The 17380-nt window shown below is 46.9% G+C and overlaps 3 long non-coding RNA genes across 4 annotated transcripts in view; 1 reads left to right on the top strand and 2 right to left on the bottom strand.

Annotated features, from left to right (window-relative positions):
* The window catches only part of LOC123328216, a 46764-nt gene that overhangs the window by 5154 nt on the left and 24230 nt on the right, over positions 1–17380 (bottom strand). The window contains exon 1 of one of the 2 annotated variants that reach the window (XR_006543016.2): positions 185–311. The exons of the other annotated variant lie outside the window; for it this stretch is intronic. This is a non-coding gene — a long non-coding RNA (uncharacterized LOC123328216). Of the gene's footprint in view, positions 1–184; positions 312–17380 lie in introns of those variants that run through there. 2 annotated transcript variants of the gene reach the window in all.
* LOC123328218 lies at positions 198–2877 on the top strand. Its single transcript, XR_006543020.2, has 3 exons — positions 198–336; positions 992–1188; positions 2423–2877. It is a non-coding gene; the product is annotated as an uncharacterized LOC123328218 (long non-coding RNA).
* Positions 2277–6974, bottom strand: LOC123328217. The gene is made up of 2 exons (XR_006543019.2): positions 3588–6974; positions 2277–2755 (listed from the first exon to the last, which is right to left on the bottom strand). It is a non-coding gene; the product is annotated as an uncharacterized LOC123328217 (long non-coding RNA).

Genomic DNA, 17380 nt, shown 5'->3' on the forward strand with positions numbered 1-17380 from the left:
ACTTAGAGCAGGCAACACACCAAGTGGGATGTTTATTTTGTACAATGGTCCCTAACTGCATTTCTGTGATTTAAAAGCTTTCCGAGGCGTGCGATGATAATATTACATGCATATAGAATTGTGTGTTTGCTACGCCTCATTACTCCCCGCAGAGACCCAAAATCATTTGGTATTCAACTCCTACCTAAAATATTTCCTTTTACATACAAATATTTTTTCTGCTTTAAATGGCTTCTCTATGTTAAAAAAGTTTTTTTTCCGGGGCCGTGAAGCAAGATCGTTTCCTACATGGGATTCTATTTTGGTCCAGTGTTGATCTTTAGTGGTGATTACTAAGTGAGTAGCTGGTTTTTCCTCCTTCTTCCCCTCTGGCCATGCCCTCCAAATTCGAAGCAGGTGAAGGTCTCCCTGGGATTGATTTTGCATTTTCTGCCAGCCCCCGCCCCCACCCCATCTTGTTTTCCGATTCCTGTTTCCTGGTTTACTTTTATTGATGTCTACTTCAGCAACTAGGAATGTTTCTTTCTAACTCACATCTTAATAGCAAAGCCCACAGTAACAATTATGATTTGCCAGGAGATGCAGTGTAGCAGCCAGTGGGGGATTTGCAAGGCTGTGTGGGATGGGGAATTGCAGCAGCTGTGGGCTAGAAATGGGGCGATGGAGGCTCAGAGAAGGCAAGTGACCTGTCCAAAGTCACACAGCAAGTAAGGAAGAGCACTGGACTCTGGGACTCAACCCAAAACCTCTGAGTTTCAATTTTCCCATTAGAATAAAGACGTACAAATTGGAAGGAGGTCACTCATGTGAAGGGCATAGCACAGGGCCTGGGAACAGAGCGGGGCCTTAGCAATATTAGGATATAACTGTATTGTCCTTCCTCCACAAGGGCTGGTCCTGTCTTTCAAGTGCCCGACTCTGGATTGCAGAGCTGGGCGATGCTCAGGTGCAAGCTAAGGGCAACTGACATCTCACATACTTATATCTACAGAGCTTCTCCTGTGTACAAAGATGCTTCCACCTGCTCCAGGGGGAGCACACACCTGCTCTGAGGATACAGACTAAGTGCTAAAATACACTGTTAACTGATGGACTCAAAACAACCTGTCAAAAGACAGACAGCTGTGAAACCTTATTTAATGGAGGAGAAAACCAAGACTGGCAGAGAGTTTGGATGACCACTCTCAGGTAAGGCAACTGATGGCCAAGAAGAGAGTCCAACCCAGGGCTGCCGACTCCAAGGTCAGTGCCCTTTCTTGCACACTGACTGCCTTGGGCTCCCTGGCTGGCCCATAGTGGCTGAGGCTTGGGCAGGAAACATGCTTTCTATCTGTGGTATAAACAGCTGCTGATATGGCAGGATTTGAAAGGCACCCCTGGTTCCCCTTCTGACTGTGGCCAAGGCTTAGAGAGAATCATCCTCTAGGTTAAGTCTGGCCTTTTCACCACATAGGTATTCATTTACTTTAACTATATGGGCCACATCATCCACCAAGTTTCTTTCTCTGTCCCGTTAGTGAGCATGAGTTTCTGGTTAGTCTAGACAGCAGGGGAGCTCTTAGTCCCTGGCGGGGGCCTTTGTGTTGGGGGTGGAGACTCTGTCATATGACTCCCACATGCAATCGTATCTTTAGTGACAATGACATGGGGAACTCACTGCCTTCAGAGACAGTCCACACATTGACTGGACAAAGCTCTGATTTGAAACTGACCTTTCCTGGTAGAACCCAAACCAACATTGTCAGTAAAGCATCAACAAAGTGAAAAAAGTGAATGTGTTAGTCGCTCAGTCGTATCTGATCCTATGCGACCCTATGCCAGGCTCCTCTGTCCATGGAATTCTCCAGGCAAGAATACTGGGGTGGGTTGCCAATTGCCTTCTTCAGGGGATCTTCCCAACGCAGAGATTGAATCCAAGTCTCCCATGTTGCAGGCAGATTTTTTACCATCTGAGCCACCAGGGAAGCCCAAGAATACTGGAGTGGGTTGCCATTGCCATCTTCAGGGGATCTTCCCAACGCAGAGATTGAATCCAAGTCTCCCATGTTGCAGGCAGCTTCTTTACCATCTGAGCCACCAGGGAAGCTCCCACTTACAAGTGGCCAGGCATGCTCTCTGATCTGCCCAATTCTAAGAGCTTCCAGGGTCACCTGGAGAGGGAGGACGTGATAGCCATGCCAAGTACTAACCTATTAATACGTAAGCTGGTGAAGGCCAAGAGAGCTATCTCTGTGGACCTGGGCAGGCGAGGCCCCAGGTCCCAGAGGGCCAGATAGCGGAGGTGAAGTTACAGGACAGGAAAAGATGGGGCCGCATGTGCTGTGTGCGTGGCCCCATGGCCTCCGGCAAGTAATGAAGCCAGAAAAGTCACAGCCAAGGGGCAGGGTTCTGGGCTAATCCAAACCCTTTGGTTACGTTCCAGGAAAAGACCATTAAGAAGGCGAGATGTGAGCCGAGAGGGCCTGTGGGATGAAGCTTCAGAGCAGGCATCATGATTGGGCGGTGACGTCAAGACAGATAGCCTCACTGTTGGCTTAACTCAACAAGTACTTCGGAAAACCTGCTACATGCCCAGCTCCAGGCGGGCTCAGGAGAGCAGCGGAAGGTGTTCTCCATTCAGACCCTGTCCTCCTGGGGCAGCCGCGGGTTGAGAGTCTGCAGACTCCAGGGCCCACTTCATCCTGCTGAGCGAGTCGGTTCCCATTTCCTGCCCAGTTTGGTTTCTCTGTCTGTGCTGCTCTGTCGGGGGTGGGCCCTGGAGGAAACAGAAATGCTCATAGAGTAGGCTGCTCTTTGGACATCCTAGCTCAGCCTCTGCAAACAAGTGCTAAGCAGGTCCTGTGCTTGAACCAGTCTGCGAGGCACCGCACAAAAGAGGCAGCAACTTGGTTGCTTTCAAAATGGCTTCTCTTGGGACTTCCCTGGTGACCCAGTGGTTAAGACTCTACCCTTCCAATTAAGGGGGCACAGGTTCAATCCCTGGTCAGGGAACTAAGATCCCACATGCTACATAGCCAAAATAAATAAATTTAAATTAAAAAGAAAAGTTAAAAAAAAAAGGCTTCTCTCAGATGAAGCGCAGTGAGATCATAGTGTCTTTGTGTGAATTTGAAGAAGGCACCCCCTTGGCATGTATATGGCTCCATAGGTCCCCAGATTGGCACAGGGACCACAGGAGGGACGTCAGCCTTTACAGCCTCATGGGCTGAGCACACTTGTGCAATAAACTACTTGAACAACTATAGTTAGTGGCTTTGCCCCAGACCCCAATCAAGTGGCCAAAACCCCCAGACCTTAGGACTTTCCTGGTGGTCCAGTGATTAGGATTCTGTGCTTCCAAAGCAGGGGCCACAGATGTGATCCCTGGCTGGGGAACTAAGATCCCACATGCTGTACGGCTTAGCCAAAAAAAACCCAGATCTTTGCAGTCATTATTGGTGAAAAGTTCCAGGCTTAGGCTCCCCCTAGACATATGAATTGCCCCAGATCTAAGCCAGGACTCCCCCCAAAAGAGGAAGAAAGCTGTGCTCTAGTAGAGTCCCACCACCCAGACCAACTCGCTCAGAAACTCAGCATCACTACACTACCTCCCCCGTCATTCCTTCATTCCTTTCACGGAGGGACAGGTGGACATGGCCAGGAGGAGAAGACAAACCCCCAAAGCCCCTTCCTGCAGTCAGGGCCAAACCTTCGCCTTCTTCTTGCTGCTCTTTAAGAAGCTTTCTAAAGAAGAGGAACCTCCCGCGGTAGCAGATGGCGGATAAGTAGGAATGGTAAATAGTTTTAATTACTGCATAATGTAAGTGAGACAATAAAGGGGAGACAGTGGAAGCAAGCTGCTGCCGCCGAGGCCCTGAAACTGTTGTGGGGCCCAATTTGTCTGGCATGTGCTGTTCCTAGTCTTGGGAGGGCTTTAAAGAGAACGCCGAAAATATTAATTGCCCGCCTCACTGGCCCATCCATCTTCACAACCGAGTAACACGCTTTTTTAATTTCAGGGGAATCGTTTTCAAATGGGAATCATGCAAATGAGTATTTTAGCTATTCATTTGTTTTACTGCGAGCGCTTTGTGAGCAAATGGCCTACAGCTTGCAATGAATTAAAGACATGGGCACTGGAGACCGATTTTTAATACAAAGTCTTGACTCGGAGACGACCCCGACCAGCAGCACAGAAAATGTTGGCATAGCAACTTTGGGCATTTTCATGCAAATTGGCTTCTATATAGATGATACGAATGCAATGTTTTCCTTCAACTAATCATCATAAAATTAGTTTCACTATATTTAAATGCCTCCACTTAATGCATTATATCCATATGCATGAAATTGCCTCCGCTAATGCAGTACATAAAATGCCAAAGATACAATGAATAGCCAAATTGCAAGCAGTTATGTTATCTCCCATAAAAACAACTCCCCTCCCCCTTCTTTTTTTTTTTTTGTGAGTGTGGGTGTTATTGAGTATGTGGGTGCCAAAGGCATCTATCACAAATTGCTATTAACCCACAGACTCATACACACACACACATCCCAAAGTCCTCTACAGTTAAGTAACGTTAAGGCTGTAACACAATTTAACAAAAGCCAGACAAGGTCGGGACTGGGCAACCTCCCGTCATTCAGAGCCGGTGTTCAGATGAGATAGTGACAAGCACTTGCCCTATTTTGGCATTAGCTCCAGGACGGGGTGGTGCCCCTCCCACTCCTTCCCCATATGTATTGAATTGCGGGCCTGAGAGGTATGTGTCTGAGCTCATCTGGAGAAGACCAGTTGGACCAAGAATTCAACTGGAAATAATCAAAGATGGAGCCCTTCTTGGTGAGAACAGTCCCAGAAGGCTGGCCCTGGTAGATAAGAGAGATGAAAACTCAGGAGGAACATGATCAAAGTCAGTAACTGAGACAAGATCGGTGCGGAAGGCAAGTAGGGAATGTCCGGGGAACCCTTGCGCTCTGGGTGCTGTGCTTGGCACTCGACACGCGCCATGCCATGCCATCTTTACTACAGTGCAGGCACTGAAGATGCCAATGTGCTCATCGCTGGCCCTGGCAACCCTGAAATGTGTCTCTATAAAACTGAGGAACACATCTGAGGTTATATGACCGGTACGCGCCAGAAGGATTCAAACTCAGGTTTCTCCAATCCCAAAGCTGCCTTTTCTCCATGTCAGGCTGCCCCCTGCATGACACGTGGAGTAACGGCGGGACTGGGCTCTCTTGTTTGCATTTTTGCTCCAAGGGGAGCTGTCCTCAGCAGCAGGGCAGGCGCTGGGAGGGAAGATGATAGTCTTGTGAGTCTTCCCTTCAACACTGAGGCTTGATTCTCCTTCTGTTTCTGATGAGACCTCAGCCTGGACCCCAAATTCCCCAAGGTCAAGAGGATAAGGCTTCACATGGACAGCAGGCATCACCCTCCAACTCACTAACTGGGCCCCTACCCCTTTCAATCCACTGAGAAAGTCAGGGTTCTTCTCCATTCCAGCCTTGGTGGATTTGAAATTTGGCTTAAATATGTTGGTGCTAGGCAAGTCCAGGGTAGGGGTTACCAGGGAGAGAAGCAAGAGGTGAATTTGGAAAAACACAAGCCCTTCCTTCCCACCTGGTGATAAAGTTCCACCTCAGGAATTCTCCAATTCTCATTCATTGGGGGACTCTGTGTTTGGCTTAAGTAGGGGTGGCATTTCTTCACAAAAAAAAACATGAGGTGTGGTAGAAACAGTATGATGGTTTCTGAAAAATTTGAAAACAGAACTGCCACACGATGCAGCAGTTTCACTTCTCGTTATATTAATATCTGAAAGAACTGAACGCAGATACTTGCACGCCCATGTTCACAGCACACTGCTCACAACAGCCAAGAGGCGGAAGCAACCCGAGCGCCCATCAAGCGATGAGTGCGTAAACAAGATGGGGTGTATCCATGCACCTCCTCAAAAAGGGAGGAAACTCGGGCACAAATCATAACATAAATGCACCTTGGAGACATTGTGACTGTAAGCCAGTCACCCAAACACACACACAAAAACACTGTATGATTCCACTTATATGATGTACCTAGAACAGTCAAAATCATGGAGACATAAAGGAGAATGGTGGTCACCAGGGGCGGGGAAGAAGGGGGAATGGGGAATTAGCATTTAATAGTTATTGAAGTTCACTCTGGGAAGATGAGTAAAGTTCTGAAGTGATAATGGTTGCGCACAATGTAAATGTGCTTAAAATTACTGACTATACACTCAAAAATGGTTAAAGGAGTAAATTTTATGCCATATGTGTTTTACTCAATTAAAAACTTTTTTTTTTAATGTATGAAGTAGGAAGACATCTTCCCCAAAACCCTAAGCATGTCACAGAATTCAGGGGCTAAACTCTTTTGAGCTGCTTAAGAAGTGAGGACAGCTCTTCCTGATCACTCAGGATTGCCCACATCTTGTGAAGCACTTCTGTGTTCAATACAGGCTTGTTGAATTAAATTAAGTTAAATTAAATTAAATGGTAAAGTGAGGGAGATCCTTAAGAGTAAAAGGATTAACTGAGGTCTAAGGCATACGTCAGGAACTCCTCCAATCTCATTAAGTTGGTCCACTTTCCTTTCCTTCTAATTCTCTCCCTCTTGTCTTCTGTCTTGTCTGGACAACCCCCTCCATCTATCCCCAACACACATAAATATGCCTATTATGCGTCTTTCCATTGGTCTTTTCTGTTTCCCCTCCACAAGCGATTTCTCACCACCTGGAATTGTTCATAGCTACTGTGACTTTACAAACACTAAAGTAAGTCGGCACGCTTGCTTGTAAATGGAATCTTTTATCCTTTGCATTTATCCTTACCAACGCTTACCCAAAACACTGGTTCTAACCTGAAACACAGGTCTTGTGATTCCAATAGCAGCCACCAGATGGCATGTTTTGGAAAAACCCAGTTCAGTTCAGTTCAGTTCAGTCGCTCAGTCGTGTCCGACTCTGCGACCCCATGAATCGCAGCATGCCAGGCCTCCTGGAGTTCACTCAGACTCATGTCCATTGAGTCAGTGATGCCATCCAGCCATCTCATCCTCTATCGTCCCCTCCCAACCTCTTATCAATAACGTAAATACCGCCTCTGGTGGCTGTAGTGAGATTTGCAAGCAAGGTGGCTAGGTGGCAATCAATCAGAACTTGAGGAGGCATGTCTGTACTTGAAAGCCAGCTCCTTTCCGTGACTGCAAAGGGAACTGCTCCTGAAGATGACCCCACATCGGGTTGCTATCACGTTCCCTCTGGTACCATTAGCTCCCAGGTAACGGGAGCTCCAGCTCAACAGGGCTGCATGAGGTCTTCTTGTGTGTACCCTGCACACAAGAGTTCTAGCAGTCCTGGAGGGGCGGGATTCCGAGTTGAAATCAAATGTTCCAGCTCATTCTGTTTCTACTATCTTTTCCCAGTTTCGGTTTTTAAATCCTGCTCCCATGGAAAACCTCTTGTGGTTCTGTTCTTTGGAAATTTCACCTTGATGTAGCTTCCTTTGCTAGTATCTTCCATGTCTTCACTTCCTCCTGCTGCCCGTGGGGGAAGCTGGGTTTCAGCTGCACTAGAATCCTGTCATCCCTGATCTGCAAAGCTGTTGCTTCCCTTTATAGAACTTCCTTTTACAACTGATAGCATTCCTCTAGTTTACAAGCAGTTAGGAAAAAAAAAAAAAAGAAAAAGAACTGGCAACCACTAGGAATTAGTGCACATTCACTAGGAAAAGCCCTGCCAACCTCACCTGATTTCCCTTCTGATGGGATGCTTTGCAAATAACGCATTTTGATTTCTACAAAACATTTTGTAAGTCTCTCTTGTTAGGCTTTGAACAAAATGGAAAGAGGGAGCAAGATGAAGATTTAGATATGCAGATTCACAGCTGGTTAATCAACCCCACACAAAGAATATGGAGCAACTGATTGGAAGGAGGTCTCTAGTGAAATCTTTATCTCTGCTCTATTCTGCATTTTACTGCCTTGAATGAAGACTCTTCAAAGCAGACTTTCCACATTTCCAAGGCATTGCAGAAGCGGTGACAAATATAGTTTGGAAAAAATATTTAATAGGCTATGAAAAATAGACTGGATGCATTATGGTGACATTTAACAGACAAAAATATAAAGTCTCCCATTTAAGTTTAACCTGTCAGTTGGAGAAGCATAAGATGGGAAATACTTAGTCTGACAACAGGGGCTTTCCTGGTGGCTCAGTCAGTAAAGAATCCGCCTGCAATGCGGGAGACCTGGGTTCCATCCCTGGGTTGGGAAGATGCCCTGGAGGAGGGCACACACCACAGTATTCTTGCCTGCAGAATCCCTATGGACAGAGGAGCCTGGCAGGTTACAGTCCATGGGGTCTCAAAGAGTCGGACACAACTGAGCAACTTTCACTTTCACTTCACTTTTCCTGTTGATGTTCTCCGTGGTTTCAATAATACACAAACTGATTCTTTACTAAAGATGGGGTATAGCTGCTAAGAGAACTAGTGCCAACTTAGGTGGGATCAGTGCAAGTGTGGTTAACACGGTGACGGTGCCGGGCCCACTAAGGACTCCGGGGTGAGTGACCAGACGGTCGGGATGCTCCAGTCATTTGACACGAGTAAGCTTCTAGACTGAGCTTCAGAAGGAAACCAGGACAGAGCTAGTCCCTGATGGGCAACTGTGAGGGGAAAGACCACATCCGTTTTACGTTCACACCTGTAGTATCTGGGCTTCCCAGGTGGCACAGAGGTAAAGAATCTGCCTGCCAATGCAGGAGAAGCAAGAGACATGGATTCCATCCCTGGGCTGGGAAGATGCCCTGGAGAAGGCAATGGCAACCCACTCTGGTACTCCAGCCTGGAGAATCCCATGGACAGAGGAGCCTGGTGGGCTACAGTCTACGGGGTCGCAATGAGTCAGACACGACTGAGCACATAACCTAATAACTAACGATATCCACTATGGCCTCCTTCACAAGGTCATTGTGAGGATTTTAAAAAATGGCAAAAGTAAAAAACCTGGCACATAATAAAGGCTCCCCCCCAAACTGTACAGAAAGAATGAATTTTCCCTGAACACCTGTCATGCACCCACTGCTTTCCATGGATAATGAACACCCCTCTGTCCATAAGTTCTGCTCTTTCTTCACAGGCAGAGCCTACCCTCCTCTTTGAGAAACCCAGCCTGACTACACCAAGCCATCATTGTCCTTGCTTCTTCTGGTTCCCCCACTCACTGATCCATACCCTGTTCCCTGACTCCCCTAGGAACTGGGGGGCACCCACAGGGACGGCCATCTGGTCTGACTCTCACTGATTGATACCCTGGTGCCATGAACTGGCAGAGAAGGCAATGGCAACCCACTCCAGTGTTCTTGCCTGGAGAATCCCACGGACAGGGGAGCCTGGTGGGCTGCCGTCTATGGGGTCACACAGGGTCAGACACGATTGAAGTGACTTAGCAGCAGCTATGAGCTGGACTGGGCAGAGTGGGGTCAGGAAGAGTATCCTGACTGGGGACTCGGGAGACCAGGACTCCAGCCCTGGCTGCTAGAGAACTGGGCAATTCCAGTCTCCCCTCCAGGGTTCATGGAAGGTTCTCCAGATTGTCCTTCACACACGGGGATTCTCTGTAAAACTTTGACTCCATGGTGTTCTCGGTAACTAGAGGTAAAGATGGATCCTTGACGGAAGAGGGTGCCTACGTGGGTGCCACTTTACCTTCCAAGGAAGACTCAGGTGCTTGGAGAGAGTGACATGCTTGCCCCTTCCGCCATATTTGTCCACAAGCTTCCTTAACTAATGAAGAGATTCAGCTCTTTACACCCTTTCAGGGTGCACTGATGGTCCGTGTCAGAAGCACGTCCTCTGACACTCCTTGAATCTCCTGCTGGTTTTCTCAGAAGCACCGAGGCATTAAGTCTCTAATCTCTGGGGACCTTGGGAAGTTCCTTCCCCCCTCATTTTCTTCATCTATAAAATGAAAGGAGGTGCTCCAAGGCTTCGATCAAAAACAATGTCAGAACTACTCTTTCAGAGCGGGCCTACCCCCAGTAACTGAGGCAGGGATATCAAAACAGGATCTGAGGGTTAGTAAACAAAGCTTATTAAATGGAACCCTCAAACAATTATTCTTCCGATCTCAATCAAGAGACCCAAATAATCTGGTGTCTCAATTTGCTCTAGCAATTTCCTTGAATTTCTGTCGTTGATTAGTTCAGGCAGCCAGTTAATGGGGTCTGGCACACCAAACCCATTCATTTTGTTTTCTTTGAGGCAGGCTCCATCTTGGAAATCTGAACCAGGAGGCAATGGCTTTTGATGTACTGTCAACAGGAAAGCCAGTCTTCACACAATGTCGACACTGCCTGGGATCCCACAAGGACTGACATGGAGAGTGAGGATGAAGAAGGACGCGAGAGAGGGTGCCCAGCCACCACTGGGTATGGATGGGGTGAGTATCCCATGAGGCAGGTCTGGCAGCTGCAGAGTCCAGGAGCAAGATGGTTGGGATCCAGGGTGTCCAGCGGTTGATAATAGGAATTCACACCGGGTTCTAAGAGGCTGAGCCCGAGAAGAAGCAGAAATCCTAATTCCAGAGACCAAGTTCACTTGCTTTCACAGAGAGCTGGTAAAAGGTCACAGCCTGACTGGCTCAGAGTAGGTCCATTCACTCAACAATGTTTTTAAAATATTTATTCACTTTATTTATTTGGCTGCACCAGGTCTCGGTTGCCACATATGGGATCTAGTTCCCCGACCAGAGATCGAACCCCAGGCTCCCTGCACTGGGAGTCTGGCGTCTTAGCAGCTGGATCACCGAGGAAGGCCCCATTCAACAATATTGACTGAGGACCTACTATGTACCAATCACTGTTGTAGGCACTGGGGATAGTGCCATGACACAAGGCAGAAGAACCTGGCCTGCACAGAACTAATGCCAATGGGGGAGGCAAAAACAAATAATTACATAATATAATGTCAGGTAATGATTGATAAGGGCCATAAAAAAATAGTGCAGGACAAAGGAAAAGAGAGTGATGGGAGATCGGGTGGTCGGGGAAGGCTTCTCTGAGGAGGCTACAGGAAGCAAGGACATAAATGAAGCAGGGAGTGAGCCACGTGAATATCAAATGAATTTCACCAAAAGCTTCTCTCTTCGCTGTGGGTGATGGAGCTGCATTCAAGACTGAGCATCGGGTTTCCCTGGTGGCTCAGTGGTAAAGAATCTGCCTGCCAATGCAGAGAACATGAGTTCGATCCCTGGTCTGGGAAGATCCCACATGCCATGGAGCAATGAAGCCTGTGAATCACAACTACTCAGGCTGTGCTCCAGAGCCTGGGAACTGCAACTACTGAAGCCTGCATGCCCTGGAGCCCATCCTCTGCAAAACAGAAGTCACCGCAATGAGAAGTCCGCACACAACTAGAGAGAAGCCCCCGCTCATTGCAATCGGAAAAAAGCCCATGCAGCAACGAAGACCCAGCACAGCCAAAAATTTAAGAAGAAAAAGAGTGACCGTCAGGAAGTCTCGCTAATCCTGGCTTGGGCAGAGAGCATTAATTTCAACTCATCAGAAAAGGGATGTAGCAGGCAGCCCAGGACTGGAACGGAGGGTTAAAGTGGCCTAGGGACCCAGACTCCTCTTGTCTTTCTGCTCTGCCATTGTTAACACGCGGCTCTTGTCCTCAAGGTCATGGAGCAGCTGTTCACCTCCAGACACAGAAAGCCAGTTCAAGACATGAAAGGGGAAGGGAAACAGGCAAAGAAAAGGCCAAAGGGCCATCAGCTGGTCCTGTCCCCTTTAGCCCCACCCAAAGACTTCTGGGTCTTGATGGCCAGAACTGGATCATGTGGTCACCTCTGCACTAGTCGCTGGGGGAGGGAAGGGGTTGTGTGTGGGGACTGGGTCAGCCAGTCAACACCATCCACCCTGGGTCACGTTATTCAGTTCAGTTCAGTTCAGTCTCTCAGTAGTGTCCAACTCTTCACAACCCCATGAATCGCAGCACGCCAGGCCTCCCTGTCCATCACCAACTCCCGGAGCTCACCCAGACTCACGTCCATCGAGTCAGTGATGCCATCCAGCCATCTCATCCTCTTCTCCTCATCTCATCTCATCCAGCCATCTCATCCCCTTCTCCTCCTGCCCCCAATCCCTCCCAGCCTCAGAGTCTTTTCCAATGAGTCAACTCTTCGCATGAGGTGGCCAAAGTACTGGAGTTTCAGCTTTAGCATCATTCCTTCCAAAGAAATCCCAGGGCTGATCTCCTTCAGAATGGACTGGTTGGATCTCCTTGCAGTCCAAGGGACTCTCCAGAGTCTTCTCCAATACCACAGTTCAAAAGCATTAATTCTTCGGCGCTCAGCCTTCTTCACAGTCCAACTCTCACATCCATACATGACCACAGGAAAAACCATAGCCTTGAATAGACGGACCTTTGTTGGCAAAGTAATGTCTCTGCTTTTGAATATGCTATCTAGGTTGGTCATAACTTTCCTTCCAAGGAGTAAGCGTCTTTTAATTTCATGGCTGCAGTCACCATCTGTAGTGATTTTGGAGCCCAGAAAAATAAAGTCTGACACTGTTTCCACTGGTTCCCCATCTATTTCCCATAAAGTGGTGGAACCGGATGCCATGATCTTTATTTTCTGAATGTTGAGCTTTAAACCAACTTTTTCACTCTCCACTTTCACTTTCATCAAGAGGCTTTTGAGTTCCTCTTCACTTTCTGCCATAAGGGTGGTGTCATCTGCATATCTGAGGTTATTGATATTTCTCCCTGCAATCTTGATTCCAGCTTGTGCTTCTTCCAGCCCAGCGTTTCTCATGAGGTACTCTGCATATAAGTTAAATAAGCAGGGTGACAATATACAGCCTTGACGTACTCCTTTCCCTATTTGGAACCAGTCTGTTATTCCATGTCCAGTTCTAACTGTTGCTTCCTGACCTGCATACAAATTTCTCAAGAGGCAGATCAGGTGGTCTGGTATTCCCATCTCTTTCAGAATTTTCCACAGTTTATTGTGATCCACACAGTAAAAGGCTTTGGCATAGTCAATAAAGCAGAAATAGATGTTTTTCTGGAACTCTCTTGCTTTTTCCATGATCCAGCGGATGTTGGCAATTTGATCTCTGGTTCCTCTGCCTTTTCTAAAACCAGCTTGAACATCAGGAAGTTCACGGTTCACGTATTGCTGAAGCCTGGCTTGGAGAATTTTGAGCATTACTTTACTAGCGTGTGAGATGAGTGCAATTGTGCGGTAGTTTGAGCATTCTTTGGCATTGCCTTTCTTTGGGATTGGAATGAAAACCGACCTTTTCCAGTCCTGTGGCCTGCTGAGTTGTCCAAATTTGCTGGCATATTGAGTGCAGCACTTTCACAGCATCATCTTTCAGGATTTGGAATAGCTCAACTGGAATTCCATCACCTCCATTAGCTTTGTTCATAGTGATGCTTTCTAAGGCCCACTTGACTTCACATTCCAGGATGTCTGGCTCTAGGTCAGTGATCACACCATCGTGATTATCTTGGTCGTGAAGATCTTTTTTGTACAGTTCTTCTGTGTATTCTTGCCATCTCTTCTTAATATCTTCTGCTTCTGTTAGGTCCATACCATTTCTGTCCTTTATCAAGCCCATCTTTGCATGAAATGTTCCCTTGGTATCTCTAATTTTCTTGAAGAGATCTCTAGTCTTTCCCATTCTGTTGTTTTCCTCTATTTCTTTGCAATGATCACTGAAGAAAGCTTTCTTATCTTTCCTTGATATTCTTTGGAACTCTGCATTCAGATGCTTGTATCTTTCCTTTTCTCCTTTGCTTTTCGCTTCTCTTCTTTTCACAGCTATTTGTAAGGCCTCCCCAGACAGCCATTTTGCTTTTGGGCCTCCCATTGTGGAGGATGGCTTTGCAATGGCTTTCACCCTGGATCATCCTTTTTTTTTTTTTTTTTTTTTAATGTGGACCATTTGCAAAGTCTTTATTCAATTTGTTACCGTATTGCTTCTGTTTTACGTTTTGACTTTCTGGCCATGAGGCATGTGGTATCTTAGCTCCCTGACCAGGAATCAAACCCATACCCCCCTGCATTGGAAGGCAAAGTCCTAACCACTGGACTGCCAGGGAAGTCCCAACCTGGGTCATCTTAAAGGCTCTCCTCTCCTCTGATGAGTAGAAAAGCCCTGGAGGGAATCAGGAAACTGAGTTCCAGCTCTGCCACTAAGCGGCTGGGTGACCTCAGGCCAGTTGCTTCTGGTCTCTGGGTCTGTAGCCATCATGAGGCTGCTCTTGGCTTTAATGGTCTAGGGTGCCAAGTGATACCCGTGTCTCAGACACCTATAAAGTCTGCCACTTAGAGGTCCTGAGAACCCAGCTGGGACCTGGAATAGCACACAGAATGACCATTTTACCAAATAAAACTCAAACTCTGAGGAACAACCCAGCTGACAGGGCCGGGAAGGAGACTGAGACCCTAGCCTCTGGGAATACAATTTAAGGAGGCATCGAAAACCATAATAAACATGATATATAATATTTTAAGGAAATATTTAAAAAATTCAAAATCAATGCAAAGAAAGTCCATTAATGAACAAAATCTCAACTTTTCTTCTTTTTTTTTTTGCTGTCCCATATGGCATACAGGATCTTAGTTCCCCAGCCAGGGATGGAACAAATGCCCCCGCTGCAGTGTAAACATGGAATCTTAACCACTGACCCACCAGGAAAGTCCCCCAAATCTCAAACTTTTAAAGAAAGACAACAGTATTATTGATTGTCTCCTTGGCTCCAGACTCTGAAATGGCTCAGGATGGCACAGCATTGATATTAACCCCATCTTTATTTAAACTGTGTAATTTTGTTTATCCTTTTTTTGTTTTTTTGCATTCTTTTTGATTATTTAAAAAATACACTGCATTAAAATGATTGAGTACTTGGACACCCATTTAAATTTTCTACCCAATGAAAAGGCCTCATCCGCCCTACCCTGGTCCCAGCCCTGCCCCTGGAGGCCTTAAGCAAGACTTGCTGGACAACAGCCAGCCTGTCCAGCCAGGCATTTACCACGTCTGGGGACTTGGGGGTCATAAGGCACACATGTGTAATTTTTAGCCTTTTGCCATGAGGTGTTTGGATTAAAGGCCCTGCTATTTCTTTAATAAGAAAAACCGGCTGTAGCCATTAAAAATTTAGTCCCACAAATTAGTAGCTCCTCTCTGAGGTGCTGTATTTATTTAATCATAGTAAATTTGGGCCAAATCCTCTCCTGGGGCTTCCAACACCTGCCTCCATACCCCTAAGGAGTTTGTCTCTAAGACCACGCTATTCGCGCAAAATCCCCCTGCCTTCTAGCTCCCCTGGCCCGCTGGCGCACAGGGAGATAAAACACCTTAGCTTCATTACTCAGATGGCTAATTGCAAACTGATTTAATTAAAGTATACAGATATTTCCCCAAGTTAGTTACATTTCATATCACTCCATTAGGAGTAATTGGCTGGAATGAGGCGCTGCAGAGATGGAGGCTGGCCAGGTGGGTGGGGAACCAGAACCCCCTTGGTTAGTGGGAGTCTTGCTGCTGCGTCATTTCAATCACACACACTGAATTGCTCACGGTCAGGGTCAGGAACCTGAGATTCAAGCCCACTCCAACACTTAGGAATTCTGGGACCTGGAGCAGTCACCTCACTTAGCTGAGCCTCAGGTTCTTCCTCTGTAAAATGCGAATAACAGAAATGCCCACCTCAACGATTGATAGCAGACTTCATGGAACCAGCCTGGAAAGCCTTCAGCATAGTGCCTTGCACATAGTTAATGCTCAATAAATAATAATAACCTTAGTATTCATGAACAGGTGTGGCTACAGAGTGAAGCAGCAGAGACAGTGGAAGAGGCATCTGTTGCCAAGTCTGGTTTCAGGCATGCCCCTAGCTTTCTGTGCAATATTGGGCAACTTCCTTCCATCCCTGGGCCTTAGTTTATTTAGATGGCAAATAGGGGAAGGAGGCAAAGACTGAGGTTTACCACCTTAAATCCATTCTCCCCTTCTTCCTGGCTAGCACAGCCCTGATTGGAGCAGCAAAGTACTATACCCACCCTTTCCCTTATAGCTAGGGCTAGTCCGTGACAAATTCTGGTTAATGAGATGAAAGCCAAAGTTGCTTTCTTCTTGGATGGCAGTCTTCCTCTCCCCAGGATATCTCCTTTAAAATGGAGTTGACTCAGCTGGCAAGCACCCTTTCCACCCATCTCCTCCCTACCTAGAATGTGCCCTGGATGGCTGGAACTCCAGCAGCCATCTTGCAACCATGAGGTGACCTTAAGAGGAGAAGCCACTTGCAGAGCAGAAAGATAGAAGACGCAACTTCTAGATAATGCAACTAAAGATAAAGCAACTCCATTGTGGAGTTGCTGCCCCAGCCCTATCCACCCTGGTGGTTCATAGCACATGAGAAAAAAAAAACAAGCCTTATCTTTTGTTTTGCTTTTATTTTTGCTAACTCTTAGCTTTGAGGGATCATGGTTACTTGCTGCCAAATTCTCTTCCTCACCTAATACAGGGTTTCTTTGGCTCTCAGAATGTTAGAAGCTTGATCTCTAGCAGGTAAGAACTGCCTGCTCACCCCCTTTCTGCACCAAGAGGGGCCCCTCAGACTGAAACAGTGACTCCAGTCCCAGTCTGCTTACCCAGTTCAGGATCTCCACTACAGAGCCAAGAACCCCATATTTCTAGCCTGTAAGTCTCAAAATCTGAGGAGATAAGTAATAACCCCTTCTCACAGAGAGATAGGCCCTAGTCTACACACTTCTCAAGCTCCTGTGCAGCCAGTCCATTTGCTGATTGCCCACGGCAGGGGGAGGTAGCCTGGGGAGGTTTATTAAGACAGCTCTGGTGTAGTGGAAAATGCAAGGATTTGCTGCCGAAATACCTGGTTTGAATCCCTGTTCTTGTCCCTCACTTGTTTGACTGTTATAGACTGAATCTTTGGGTCTCCCCAAAATTCATATGTTGAAGCCTAACGGTCAATGTTTTGGTGTTAGAAGGTGGGGCCTTTGGGAGGTGTTTAGGGCAGAGTTCTCATAAACGAGATGAGTGGCCTTAGGCAAGAGGCCTCCAGCCCCTTCTGCCGTGTGAGGTTAGTGAAAAGACAGCCTCCTGTGAGGAAGTGGGCTCTTATCAAACGCCTAATCTGCTAGCACCTTGATCTTGAACTTTCCATCCTCCAGAACTGTAAGACACGAATTTCTGTTGTTTATAAGCCACCCAGTCTACGGCATTTTGTTATGGCATCCCAAATGGACCTTTGGAAAGTCTCTAAGTCTCTCTGGACCCTGGTTTCTTTCATCTGTAAAGTGAGTATAATACTACTACTATATCCATTCTATAGGAGG

Source organism: Bubalus bubalis, chromosome 11 (genome assembly GCF_019923935.1).
Source record: "Bubalus bubalis isolate 160015118507 breed Murrah chromosome 11, NDDB_SH_1, whole genome shotgun sequence".
In the NCBI taxonomy this organism is placed as follows: Eukaryota; Metazoa; Chordata; class Mammalia; order Artiodactyla; family Bovidae; genus Bubalus; species Bubalus bubalis.